Here is a 15,027-nt window from a genome sequence, read left to right as displayed (position 1 = left end):
CTATGAAAAACTTCTTTTAACCTTTCTTGCAAGGTAGGTCGACTGGAAAAAAAAAAGTCTTTAATTTTTGTTGACTTAAGAAAGTCTTATTTTTCCTTCAGCTTTGAAAGATACATACACACGATACAGAATTCTAGGTTGTTGGGTTATTTTTTTCTCTCAGCAGTTAATATTTAACTCCATTCTCTTCTTGCTTGCATAGTTTTTTGAGAAGTTGGATGTAATTCTTATCTTTACTCTTCTGTAGGTAAAGTGTTTTTCTTCCTCTTGTTTCTTTCAAGATTTTTTCTTTACCTTTGACTTTCTGGAGTTTGAAAAATATATCCCTAGGTGTAGCGTTTTTTTTTGTAATTATTCTTCTCGATATCTCTGAGTTTCCTGGATCTGTGGTTTGGTGTCTGACATTAACTTGGGGAAAATTTTAGTCATTATTGCATCTTTTCCTTTTTCTCTTTCTTCTTGCTCTGATAGTCCCATTATGCATATCTTATACCTTTTTTAGTTGTCCTGCAGTCCTTGGATATTCTGCTTTATTTCAGTCTTGTTTGTCTTTGCTTCTCAGTTATAAAAGTTTCTACTGTCATGTCCTCAAGCTCAGAGATTCTTTCCTCGGCCATGTCCAGTCTACTAATGAGCCTATTAAAGGTGTTCTTCCATTTCTGATACACTTTTTGATCTCTAGCATTTTAAAAATTCTGTCTTAGAATTTCCATCTCTTTGCTTATATTATCTATCTTTTTTTGCATGTTGTCTACTTTTTTTCATTAAAGCCTTTAACATATTATTCATGGTTTTAAAAAACTCCTTTCCAGTAATTTCAGCATTCTTGACATGTCTTACTCTGGTTCTGATGCTAGTTCAGTCTCATCAGGCTTGCTTTTTGATCTTTTAGAATGACTCGTATTTTTTTTGTTGTTGAATGGTGAACATGATGTGCTGGAAAAAAAGAGTTGCAGTAAATAGGCTTAAATAATATAATGTAAGGCATGGGGAGGGGGAAGCATTTTATAGTCCTTAAGACCTATTAGATCTTAACCTTTGGTGAGTCTCTTTCTTGGACTCTGTACTTCACGAGTGTTTCAGTCTTTCTCCTTCTCTCTCCCTCTCTCTCTCTCTCTCTCTCTCTCTCTCTCTCTCTCTTTCTCTCTCCCCTCCTATTGTGGAACAGGATAGCTAGATGGGGCTGGAGTTAGATATTTCCCTTCTCCCAGATAGGTTAGGCTCTGATAATACCCTAGCAGGTTAGGGTCTGATAAAATAGTTTCTCCAGAGGACAGTTTACATTAAGAATAACAGAATGTTTTGTTGTGTTTCAAAATGGTTACCTTTCCCCTTTCCCTACCAGAAGCACAAGGGGATTTTTCTCTGATATTCATTATAAGGACCTGATAAAACTCCTACAGATACAAAACCAAATTGTTGTACCACCTATGACTGGGTTCCCTGGAGTTTTTAACTCAATGACTTGCCCCCACTGAGCCTCTATGAGGCCTCCGTGTAATTCATGAATTACAGTTTAGGTTTTACTACCCTGGCATTGGTTTTGCTGAGGTTTCTGTTAATGAGTTTCTGCTCCAATAAGTTGAGATTCTCTGACCTTCCTGTCTGTCTCTCCAATTTGGGGGTCAGTAGTTTGCCTTATAATCTTACTTCTGTCACAGATAGGAAATAGGAAAAAAGAAAGAGGTGATGGGTCCCAAGCAAATCTCAAACTTAGCAAGGCAAATTCCATTTGTTAGATGTTCTGGGTCAAGACTAATCCCCTTTGGCTACATGTCCCCCCTTCTAGGTCCACTGGGAGCCCTGCCTTCTGAAACCAACAGGGAAGCAGCCCTGGCCATGGACCTATGGTGGGAATGGAAACCCTGTGACCTCTGAATTGCCTTAGGGTCATTCTTCCCTTATTTGAAGAATAGTGCCCATTCAGAGCCCAAAAACTCTATGGTCACATCATGTAGAATCCACAAAATCTGACAGCCTCCCTTCATTCTGTCTCACTTTATCTGTCCCCTTTGTTCAAACTGGCAATGACTCTGCTGGTATATTCCCATGTCTCTCCCTGGCTTCTGCTGAAATGTCCAATTAAGTCCACGAGTTGCATTCATAATCTCTTTTATCAAATTGTTGTTCAGCCACACCTTCAGTGTTCTCTTTGAGCAACGTTTCTCATTTTTTGACATATGGATAGGGTGAGAATTTTCCAAATCATCAAATTCTGGGTTTTCTTTTGCTTAATAATTCTCTCTTCAGTTCACTTCTTTTTCTCTCATTTTATTATAAGCACTCAGGAAAAACCCAGTTATTACTTCAAAACTTTGCTTAGAAATCTCCAAAGCTAAATATTCAGTTCCTGTACTCACAATTTCTACCTTTCACAAAACACTAGAACACAATTCAGGTAAGTTATCTGCCACTCTATACAAAATTCACCTTTCTTCCAGTTTCCAATAACCTGGTCCTCATTCCTGTCTGAGATTTCACCAGAATGAACGGCCTTTAATATCTCTCTTCCTACCAACATTCTGTTTCTAGAAATCTAGGCTTTTATTAGCATACATTCCTAAACTCCTCCAGCCTCTTATCTACTACCCAATTCCAAAGCCATATTCACATTTTTAGGTATTTCTTGTAGCAATACCTGTTTTCTCAGTACCACAGTATGTCTTAATAAGCTCAGGCTGCCATAACAAAACAGCATACACTGAGTGATTTAAAGAATAGAAATTTAGGGGTGCCTGGCTGGCTTGGTTGGTCGAGTTTACAACTCTTGATATCAGGATTGTGAGTTTAAGCCCCATGTTGGGTGTAGAGCTTACTTAAAAATAATAATAATAAAGAACAGATATTTAATTTTTCACAATTCTAGAGGCTGGGAAGTCCAAGATCAAGGTACTGGCCAATTTCCTTTGTGGTGAGCCTCTCTTCCTGGCTTTTAGACAGCTGCCTTCTCATTATGCTCTCACATGGCTGGGAGAGACAAAAGGGAGGAATGGAGTGGAAAGGAGGAGGAAAGAGAGGGAAGAGGGAGGGAGAGGGGAAGGAGGAAAGGATAGGGGGAGGGAGAGAGAGAGAGAGAGAGAGAGAGCCTGCTCAAGTGCTTGAGGCCATCCAAGGAGCATTTGCCCAAGCACAGTGTTATTTCCAGTGAGTCATTTTAGGACACTGATCCTATTGGATCAGCGCCCCACCCCTTTGACCTCATTTAACATTAATTCCTTCTTATAGGTCTTGTCTTTAAATGCAGTCACACTGGAGGTTAGGGCTTCAATATATGAATGGCTCAGGGAGGGCACAGGATTCAGTCCACAGCAGTGGGGTTTTGACCTTGGCTCTTTTCTTTTCTATGTGTATATTAGCAGTTGACAACCTTCATTATTATTATAATCACTAGTGAAAGTTTGTTTTTACAAATCCTGATTCCCAGGCTATAGGCAAACCAATTAAATCAGTTTCTCTAGGGAGGAAAATTAGACAGTAATAATTTTTAGAGCTTTTCAAGTGATTCCATTATGTAGCCAAGGTTGAGAGGCTATAGTGTCTTTGGGTGATCTCATTCATCTAGTAGGTTTAATTACCATCCATAGCAGTGGCTGTAAATTACAATTACCTGGGACTCTTGCACATTCTTTTTAAATCAGTGCTTGTACCCCCCACTGTCAAGGCTTCACTAAGCCTGAGGTGGAGGACCTGCATGGGTCTTTTTCAAAGCTCCTCATGTGATTCTAACTGACCCATTGACTGTTAACTCTGCAGTGATACATCTCTAGTCCAGATCTTTCCCCTGAAAGATCTTTTATGTCCAATTTCCCCTAAACTGTACCATTAAATGTAATATGTGTATGCCAATAATTTAGTAAATCCCCTTTGCTCCAAGCTCCTCATGAAGACACTCACCTTTGGGTCATCTTTGGCTACCCCCATTTCTGTGGATACGAGGAATAATTGCTCACCAAGTCCTGTGAATTCATCCTCCTAATGAATTCAAAATTTGTCTACTTGTCTTTATCCCAATACCATTATTCAATTATCTCAAAATTATTGCAACAGTTTCCTTTTATATATATATATATATATATATATATATATATATATATTCTTTTAAAAAATTTTTTCTTAATGTTTTATTTATTTTTATTTTTTTATGTTTATTTATTTTTGAGAGTGAGAGAGACAAACCATGAGTGGGAGATGGGCAGAGAGAGAGGGAGACACAGAATCCAAAGCAGGTTCCAGGCTCTGAGCTGTCAGCACAGAACCCGATGCAGGGCTCAAACTCACAGACCATGAGATCATGACCTGAGCCAAAGTCGGCTGCTTAACCAACTGAGCCATCCAGGTGTCCCTATGTTTTATTTATTTTTGAGAGAAAGAGACAGATCATGACTGGAGGAGAAGCGAGAGAGAGAGACAGAGAGAGAGAGAGAGAGAGAGAGAGAGAGAGAGAGAGAGATGCAGAATCTGAAGCAGGCTCCAGGCTCTGAGCTGTCAGCACAGAGCCTGATATGGGGCTTGAACTCAGAGACCCCAAGATGATGACCTGAGCCGAAGTCAGATACTTAACTGACTGAGCCACTCAGGTGCCCCTGCAACAGTTTCTTAACTAGTCATCCATCCTCTAGACTTGCACAATCTTAGAAAAAAACTAAATTTGATTACTCACCCCCAACCCATTCCCTAAAACCCTTTAATAACACTTCCTTGTCTTAAAGGTAAAGTCCAAAGCTCCAACCTATAAGATTGTTGCTGATCTTGTCCTATCTATCTTCACCCCTCCCCTCTTCCTGTTTATTGTCTTTCCTGTGTTCTAGGAAGTAGGATGTTATCTTTCTAAGGGATACATAAGAATTTGGAGGATAGAATAGTGTATATTTTGAAAAGCCTGTAACTTTTTGATATATATTCCCTCATCCCTCTCCGTATCTTTTTGTGGAAATCACTGCTCTAAGCCATAACTCCTTGGGGACAGAAATCATATAACTCATCAGAACATCTTGCTTATCACATTACTTGGCACAATCAGCAAGATATTGTGAATGTTTAAACATAAATACATGAATGGCTGATTGAATGAATGTGTCTGCTGTAGTTGTGGAAAGCAGTTACCGAATATATTAGAAATGTGTTTGAAATAAGAACAAGTAGGCACTGAATGAGAACCTGAGGAACTCTCTAATAAGTAAAATGAGTTACTGTTAGTGCATGAATTTTCTGGCATAATTTGGCTGCTAAGAGTTCTGATTTGCTTCATTTCTGACAATTGCCTATATAAGGTTAAAATGTGGTGAGTAGAAGTCATGTTTTAAGAAAAACCTTTTTATTTTTAAATAATTAGACTCACAGGAAATGGCAGAATTGATATACAGGGTCCAATGAACCCTTCACCCAGTTTCTCACAATAGTGACATCTTATATAGCTGTAGTACAATATCAAAACCAGAAAACTGACCTGATTACAATACTAGTCAAGACTGTAGACTTTGTTCTGTTGTCGCCGGTTTTTATATGTACATATTTGTGTGTGTGTGTGTGTGTGTGTGTGTGTGTGTGTGTGTGTATTGTTCCATGCAGTTTTATCCCATGTAAAGATTTCTGTAACCAGTACCACATCAAAATACAAAACTGTTTCAGCAACACAAAGGAACTCCCTTATGCTATCCCTTTATTAGTCACACCCACCTCCACCCCATCCCCTGACAACCATTAATCTCCATAGTTTGTCATGGTAAGGATGTTCTATTAATAGAATCATAAAGTATATAACCTTTTGCGATTGGCTTTTTTTTCCCCTTAGCATAATACCCTTGAGATAAATCCAAATAGTTGCATGTAATACTGTTTTTTAAATCAGAAAATGCGAAAGAGATACAAATTGAGTTCTGAAATTTGGATAAAACTTCTTTTATCTGAAATACATTGAGATGAATCTTTTAAAAGGCATCTGGGTTTGCTCATCTTAGTTAATGATTAAAAGTACATTTTAAAATTCAGGTGAGCTTATTTTTACATTTTTGGAGAAATATTAATGACTGTTTCAGATATCATTTGGAAAGCTATATAAACTCAGATTGTGCAGTTTTGAAATTATGCTCTGCAACTTGATGCATAGATTTAATATAAAAATTCACAAGGTAAACTCAATTTGCCATTGCTACCAACTACGAAAAGCCAGTAAGTATTTTATTGACTGTTAAATTTGGTGAAATACCATTCTGGCGATACTGATTTAGGAACTTATTTAATCTGAAGAAACTTTTCTTGATTTCCCGATTCCTGAAAATTTTTCTTGTCTGCCATAACCTCTTATTATTGTCACCTCTCTACAAAATGCTATCATGGTTTTCATATTCAAATGCATTTTCGATGTTATTCATATTTTTCAGCTACTGACAGCTATCAGTCTTGTGACAGGTAGCATTTATGATAATATACTCACAAATTGTTTGAAAGAAAAGAAAAGTGAGTGATTTATGTCTTGGGTTTAAGAGGTTAAATTTTATTTTATTGTAATAAGACACTTCAAGACAGACTTAGCTTTGCTGCTGTGAGCCTACTAGAGTTATTATGCCACATTGAGCAAAAGCTTTTATCCATGTTTAGCCAAAAGACTTACTCATTCTGCAAAAGAAAGATTTCCATCGTGGTTTGAAGAATTAACTTCTGAGTAGATTTTTGAGAGAACCTTTATCTTGTTAATGCTCTGCTTACATAATACAAATATATGGGAAACTCCCCAAAATACATCTCATCCACAAGAACCATTTTATTCCAGTCTTCTTCCCCTTCTAGATTTGCCAATGCCATTGTCAGCTATGCTTTTCAAATGTAGCCATGCTTACGGTAGTACAGATTGTCAATTCTTTTGACCCTGTTCTTCCACTTACCTTTCCATTCATAAATGTTACTTCATGCAAACGTGCATAATTTGTCAAACAAAGAAAAGCAACACCAAAAGAGAAAAAGCACTTAGACATGATTTATCTTAATAGCTTTAACTTATTAAAGCTCTTACATATTAAGAAGAAAAAGAAGAAGGTGCCTGGGTGGTTGAATCATTAGGCATCTGACTTGGGTTCAGGTCATGATCTCACAGTTGGTGAATCAAGTCCCACATCAGGTGAGCATGAGCCCCACTTTGGGTAAAAACACAAGCCCTGGGTGAGCCCCACTTCTCTCTCTCTCTCTCTCTCTCTCTCTCTCTCTCTCTCTCTGCCCCTCGGTCACTTGCACACACACACTCTCTGTCTAAAAAAAAAAAAAGAGGGAGAGAGAAAGAAAAAGAAGAAAAAATCCTAACATGAGGAAACTTGGGGAAAATATCATGAATGGGCAACTCAGAAAAGAGGAAAGCAAAAATGCTGATAATCACTTGAAGAGATATTCAACGATGTTATAAGCAGAAATTCAAACTTAAAAAGTAGTGTTAATTTTTTTCCCTTTTGATTGTTGAAGGTTTTATAAAAATGGGCCTTTCTAGATTTGGCTAGGACTCAATGAAAAAGACACTTCACTCAGTGCCTAATGTGAATGTAAAATTTAGATAACATTTCTAAAAGGCAATTTGGAAATAAGAATCAGATGCCTTAAAAATGTACAAATGTTTTATGTTATTATCATAATTTGTAGCACTGATAATATTTTTAAATTTAAACAAACTAAATGTCCAACAAAAAGATAATGATAAATAAATCATGGGCCATCTATATGATGACATATTATGAATTAAAAAAAATATATAGGGAGATGACCACAATATGTTATTACATGAAAAAAAGGCTCAAGCTTATATGTATAATATGATCTCAGTCTTGTCCCCCAAAATGTATTTATGGTGAAAGAGAAAGATAAAAGACTTTAAGAATTTTAACTGAGTATCAATAGTGCTTATCTCTGTGCAGAATAGTCACGGTTGATTTTTCTATTTGTGTCTTACAGTATTATCCAAATTTTCTACAATGTACGTGATTTATCTAAGGGAATGGGAAAGCAGAAATTATTTTGCAGTGATCACATACAATATTCTAAAATGGATAAAACAGAGGCTTACATGATAAAAAAGTACTGTGATATATCAAAAGAACTGTGTGGAACTATTCCCACCTGTCTCTAACTGTTTTGTTGTGTTTTAACCACTAGGGACCATATTTATTATTCTCTTTCTCTCAGATAGATCTCACATTTTGAAATGTTTCATCTACCAAATAAAATTAAGTAAAGGTTAATTCATGTGTCTTCTCAATTTTCTTCAAAAAATTATCGTTGCCGATCATATTTCATGAGGAAATAGTTGTTACCAAGATGAGTTGACATAAATAAATAATCTCATACACACACACAAAAAAGTGTTGCAGTCACTGAACAGCCTTGTTACAGAATATGCCCAGGTTCCTCCCAGGATTAGATCGAAATTATGGAAGGCAAGGACCATTGTGGCCTCAATGAGCACATTTGCCTAGAATGACTAAGTTGTTTAAACATCTTTTAACTTTTATTGACTATCTCCCAATTGTTTGTTGTTTTCTAGATAATTTTCTTAACTTTATTTTCTATGGAATTTTTACCTTTTACTTATTTTTTTTCTCAAAGACTATTTCTTGTTCTCTGTTTTTTTTTTCTTAAGTTTTTTGTTTGTGTTTAATTCCTGCTTTCTATTTCATAGATGAATATATCTTCCTAACTCTCCGGAAAAAATGTAGTCTGTTTTGTTTCATTTTGTTCTGTTTTAGAGATTTTCTTCAAATGTGTCATGATCTTAGATGACACTTTTTAAAAAAAAAAAACTTTCACATTTTTGTCATTGAGAATAATGTGTATTCAGTAATGTGCACTGATATTAAATGTACAACTTGATGAATTTTTACAAGTACGAATTCATGTAACTAACACATGGTCATGGTATAGAGCATTTTCAGTACAACGGATAAGACTCCCCTGACTGCTAATTCTAACTACTAATACCATAGGTATTTTGTACTGTATTTGAACTTCATATAAATTGAATGATGCCGTATGTATGTTTTTATATCTGCATTTTACCAAAAATATTACCTGTGAGGTTTATTGATTTTGTTCCATATAGTAGTAATTTATTCTTCTTTTAAAACTTTTTAAATAACTGTTTACTATTCTACCATATAAATTTACTGCAGTTTTTAAATCCATTTTCTCACAAATATGTATTTTGATTATTTCCAATTTGAGGCTACTGTGAATAAAGCTTCTATGAATATTCTTTTTTTTTTTTAATTTTTTTTTAACGTTTATTTATTTTTCAGACAGAGAGAGACAGAGCATGAACAGGGGAGGAGCAGAGAGAGAGGAAGACACAGAATCCGAAACAGGCTCCAGGCTCTGAGCTGTCAGCACAGAGCCCGACGCGGGGCTCGAACCCACGGATGTGAGATCATGACCTGAGCCAAAGTCGGACGCTTAACCGACCAAGCCACCCAGGCGCCCCTATGAATATTCTTTTACATGTATTTTGGTAGACATATAAACCCACTGCTTTGGGATATATGCCTAGGAGTAAAATTGCTGACTTGTAGAATAGGTATGTATTTAGCTTTAGTAGGTACTACAAAACAGTTTTCCCAACTGGTTGCATCAATTTATACTTGTGTCAACAAGTTCAACAAGTTCAAATTGCTTATAATCCTTACCAAAATTTGATACAGTTAGTCTTTTTGTTTTTTTAATGTGTATTTATTTGTTTTTGAGAGAGAGAGAGAGAGATAGTGGGGGTGGGGGGCAGAGAGCAAGGAGACAGAGAATCCCAAGCAGGCTCCATGCTGTTAGCACAGAGCCCCATGCAGGGCTTGAGCTCACAAACCCTGAGATCGTGACCTGAGCCGAAATCAAGAGTCAGATGCTTAAGCGACTAAGCCACCCGTACATCACTTATATAGTCAGTCTTTTTAATGTAAGCCATTTTGGTGGTTTTACAGTGATTCCCCATTGTCATTTTAAGTTACATATCCCTGGTGACTGGTGATACTGAATGTTTTTTCCTATGTTTATTGGATATTTGGATATGTGCTTTTGTGATGTTTGTTTCTAAGTTTTCACTTCATTTTTACATTAGTTTGTCTTTTATTTGTTTGAAGGAGGTTTTTTGCATGCTCTTGTACGTATTTTGTCAGATATCCGTACAGATATATTCTTCCTGCTTGTGTCTTTATCTTTCACTCTCTAATGGTGTTTCTTGATGAACCAAGTTCCTTAATTTTGATGAATTCTAATAGATCAATCTGTTTGGTTTTTTTTTTTTGGATTAGGGCCTTTTGTGCCTTTTAAGATATCTTTGCTTCTATAAGTTCATGAATATATTTTTGTTTCACTTTTAAAAGCTTAATTGTGGGGCACCTGGGTGGCTCAGTCGGTTAGGCGACCGACTTCGGCTCAGGTCATGATCTCGCGGTCTGGGTTCGAGCCCCACATCGGGCTCTGTGCTGACAGCTCAGAGCCTGGAACCTGTTTCAGATTCTGTGTCTCCCTCTTTCTCTGACCCTCCCCTGTTCATGCTCTCTCTCTGTCTCAAAAATAAATAAATGTTAAAAAAAAAAATTAAAATAAATAAAAATAAAAATAAATTTTTTTAAAAGCTTAATTATTTTAAATTTAGGTCTGTAATCCACCTTTAATTAATTTTGTGTGTGGTATTAGGTAGGAGTCAATGTTCAGTTTTTTTTCCCACATGGGTATTCAAACAAAATTGTTTTCAGTGTCCATTGGTCTTCTGCACATACTGTGCTGCACTCAGTCAAAAATGAGACACTGAGGTGCCTGGGTGGCTCAGTTGGTTAAGTATACAACTCTTGAGTTCTGGCCAGGTCATGATCTCATGGTTCATGAGCTTGAGCTCTGCATTGGTCTCTGACAGCATGGAGCCTGCTTGGGATTCTCTCTCTCCCTTTCTCTCTCTCTGCCCCTCCCCCACACATGCATTCTTTCTCTCTCAAAATAAATAAGCTTTTATTTATTTTATTGTTTTATTTTATTTTTTTGAGAGAGAGAAAGTACATGGGGGAGTGGCAGAGGGAAAGAAAAAGAGGATCTTAAGCAGGCTCCACTTGGGGCTGTATGTCATGATCATGAGATCATGACCTATGCCGAAATCAAGAGTCGGATGCTTAACCAACTGAGCCACCCAGGCACCCCTCAAAATAAATAAAATTTTTAAAAAATGAGAACACTAAAAAGCAAGGGAAAAGCGACCTATTAGCAAGAGATAAGACAGTCAACAGAAACAAACATCAAGAGTGATGCAGTAAAATCTGACTGTAAGCTCTCCGTACATGGGTGGGATTGTAGACAGGCACCACTGTGTGATATTGGGTGACTATCTGACTTTTTCATGGGAACCTACAATGTTAGTTATTGTATTTTTTCAAGGACATTCAGTTTCTGCCATTAAGAATCCTCCAATCTTCTAACCTAGTTGGATGTTTAAAATCTCCTTTTACTTGGAAAAGTAAAGGGGAGCCAGTGTTCTAAGTGTTTTCTCTCTAGTCTTTCATAGGCGTTGGTGGGTCAGTTTGTCTTGCTTGTCATTGATCTTCCCCTGTGCACAGTTGTGGAAGTTAGATCCTCTGGCTTTATCTGCTAGTTTCTACCACTTAACAGCTTTCTTATGAGCCCACTCTGCCTCAGAGTCATCACCTGTTAAATGGAGAGAATAATGCTACTTACCTCACAGTGTTGTTGTGAGAGTTAACTGAATTAAATTATGTGAAGCTTTTACAATAATGCTTAGCACATGATAAGTGCTTGAAAATCGTTAGCTATTATTAGCTTTCACTGTTCAACTCATTCAGTTACCATACATTCACTTTCATCTTCCAAAAATGTGTAGACATGTCTCTTTAGCTACTGTCTTCTCTCACATTCTCTTTGTTCTTTTAAATATCTTTGTTGTAATCTTTACAAGATTTATGGAGGAATTTGATGTAAAAACATGTTCAATCCCCATATGTAACTGAAATTCACCCAACTACAAATTTAAAATTTTAAATTGCTGCATAGACTCCCTTTATAATTTTTTAGACCACAACTGTGTAATCACTGAGCTAGATGAGTCTAGCTCAGAGATTTCCAGCTCTAAGATTCTTTCCAGCTCAAAAATTTTTATGAATTGATGAGATAAAAAAAACACCCATGCCCATGAAAATACTGAATTCTGTCTTTCTAAAGAAACCTCAAATCACTTTTGTTTACATTTTTTTGTTTACATTTTGTTTACATTTTTTACATTTATGTTTACATTTTTTTTCTCCTTTTCTGGGATACCTATCTTCCTACCTGATTGGACATTGGTTGGTCCAATGGTTGATTGACAGGTGTGAAAAACACTTCAGGGAAGCTCTTTGGAAAGGACATGGAAAGCTATATACATTCCTTGATCAAATTTAAATACCCTTAAGCAACCTCCATTAACCTTGAACACCCCAAGCTGTTCCCTCAGGCTCTACAACTTACTCAACGCTCAAATCAAATATGGTCTAAGAATGAGCCCATCCACAAAAAAATATGAGTCACTATTGTTTCAATGAGTGCAAAAAAATGTGGACAAAATAATTTCTATAAATATATTTATGGCATCAGTACCAAACTGTTTATCTCTGTGATATACACTGAATAAGCTATAGTAAACACTATAAGATCATATGATTTTACCTATGCACAATAAATATAATATTCAGAAAGTGACATAACATTTAGATTTATTGTTTGTTGCTCCTGTATCAGTTAAAAGCAATTGATAATTGTTTTCATCAACTAGTGACCTAAAACTTAGGGGTCTTTTCATTAATTTTTCTCATAAACATATTGCAGCTTTGTAATATTTTCTAATTGTGTATATGTGAGCACATGTATGATGCATATATGTTTGTGTGTATATATACACATATTTAAGGGGGGGGTAGGGAGGAAGAGGGAGAGAGGGAGAGATTAGTCTATCCCAAAAGATCCAGACTCAGCTGGGTTTGATTATTTAAATGTAGATTGTACCCATTTAAAATTAAATTCAAGTAATTTTAAGGTGGACTGGGGAAATACAAAGCAGAATAATGGAAATAAGGCAAAAAATATATATAGGGGGCCTCCCCTAGTAGTTAGCTATTTTAGACTGTGAAATGATATCCCAGGAGAAGCCGAGAAGCCTCCATCACTTGAATCATTTAAAATTGGACTAGACTAAGCTCGGGAGAATATACCATTGGGAGTAATCATGCTTTGACAGAGAAAGACTGAGAGATCTTTTTCAATTCTAATTGCCATGATCCTGTGTAATTCAATTTGAAATGGCCTTGCTATTCTAATTCACAAAGATCCTATTTTTACTAATTCTTTCTTTTTCATAATCCTGGTTCTGATATCACTACTCCCTTAAAAGGAAAAAGAGACCCTCAAACTTGATTCCCAAGTATTCATTGAATTACACTCTTTATTTCCTTTTTTTTTTTTTTCCCCCTCCAGACAGGCTGTTTTGCAGACTCAGGCACTGCACTCAGGGCTGGGCAGACAGTGATTATCATCACCCCCTGCTTTCATCCATTAGAGCTGGGCGTTAGCAGGTAAGGGTAAGGGCTGACAGAGAGGTTTTCAAAACTGGTCAGCATAAATGCTTCCAGGAGGCCAATTCAGGATAATCTATTGAAATATGGATCAGAAATATTGCCAGCCAAGGCTGAATATCTCTATCTGTGGCATTTAAGCCAAAGCAATAGAATGCTTTCATGGGGGAAAAATAACAAAAGCCATAATTACATGGGGAGAATTGTCTGTTCACATCGTTTGGGGGTTAATTTTGTCAAATGGTTGCCATTCTGTCTGGGTCCAGCATCTGTCTCAGCCACTTTATTTGTTTTGAGATGCTTCAGGGGTAAGGTCCCTGGAGACTTGAGTCCAGGAGGCCTCTGGTTTCCAGGAGCCAATTTGTGACAAGATCAAAGGGGTCTATAGTCCCAGGAGCCTGAGTTACACTTTGGAATTTACAGGTATACCTCGTTTTACACACACTTCCATGTTTGAAATGTATTAGAAAGTAAATTTTAGTGAAATGAATATTTTATTAACTCACTCATACTTTCAATTCGTAGTGGCCTCTGATTATTTAATTAATGGCCAAAATTAAAGTGGAGCCATGCAGTGAATCTTTATAAGCCAAGAATGCTTTTGGGATAGAGCTATCAGTGTTTTATGGCATTTCATTCCCATGTAAGTTTTATTCAACAATTTAAGAAATAGAGACCTAAAACCAAAATCAAAAAACCAAAACCAAAACGAAAACAAACCCAAAGCTCTGAAAATTTGAAGTAAAAATTCCAAACATTCCCAAGACAGTAATTATAATTTCTTAAAATTCAAACACTTATACATAGGGAATATTTGAATTATAGAGTGATAAAAATTTCCCACTGTACCTTACTAACACCAATTCTTTATTCTGAAATATTTCAAACATACAGAAAGATATAAGTAGTAATATAATAAATATTCATTACTCATCACTCACATTTTCCTTATTCTTAAAAAAATACACAGATACATACAGTTGAAGAATGTTTAACTCCCCTCCCTGTTGTTATTTCCCTTCTCCTCTCTCCAAAATAACTCCTATCCTGAAGTAGGAATACACCCTGCCCATCTATTATCTATAATTTTACTACATGTATATGAATCCATAATTGACATGTAGTATTTTAAGTTCTATCCATATTGATGCATGTAGATCTAGGTTTAGATAAATTTAACAGGTATGGGAGTTCCATCATTATTTACTTATCCATCCCTCTAATATGTATGTATGTGGCTTCCAATCCTCCACTACTATAGACTCCACAGCACGCCCTCTTACGTACAACTCTTCACGTTTCTTTGAAGTTTATAACAAAATTGGAGTTTCTGGGTCTAAAACACATGCATCTTCAGCTTTTCTAGATGCTACCAGATTGCTCTCCAAATTTATAAGCTTATCAACAATAACAGTCAAATTAATCGGTCTTTTCCTTTATGCTTTTTACTTTCTGA

This window comes from Panthera tigris, chromosome A1 (genome assembly GCF_018350195.1).
Source record: "Panthera tigris isolate Pti1 chromosome A1, P.tigris_Pti1_mat1.1, whole genome shotgun sequence".
NCBI classification, from domain to species: Eukaryota; Metazoa; Chordata; class Mammalia; order Carnivora; family Felidae; genus Panthera; species Panthera tigris.
This window is presented reverse-complemented; position numbering follows the sequence as displayed.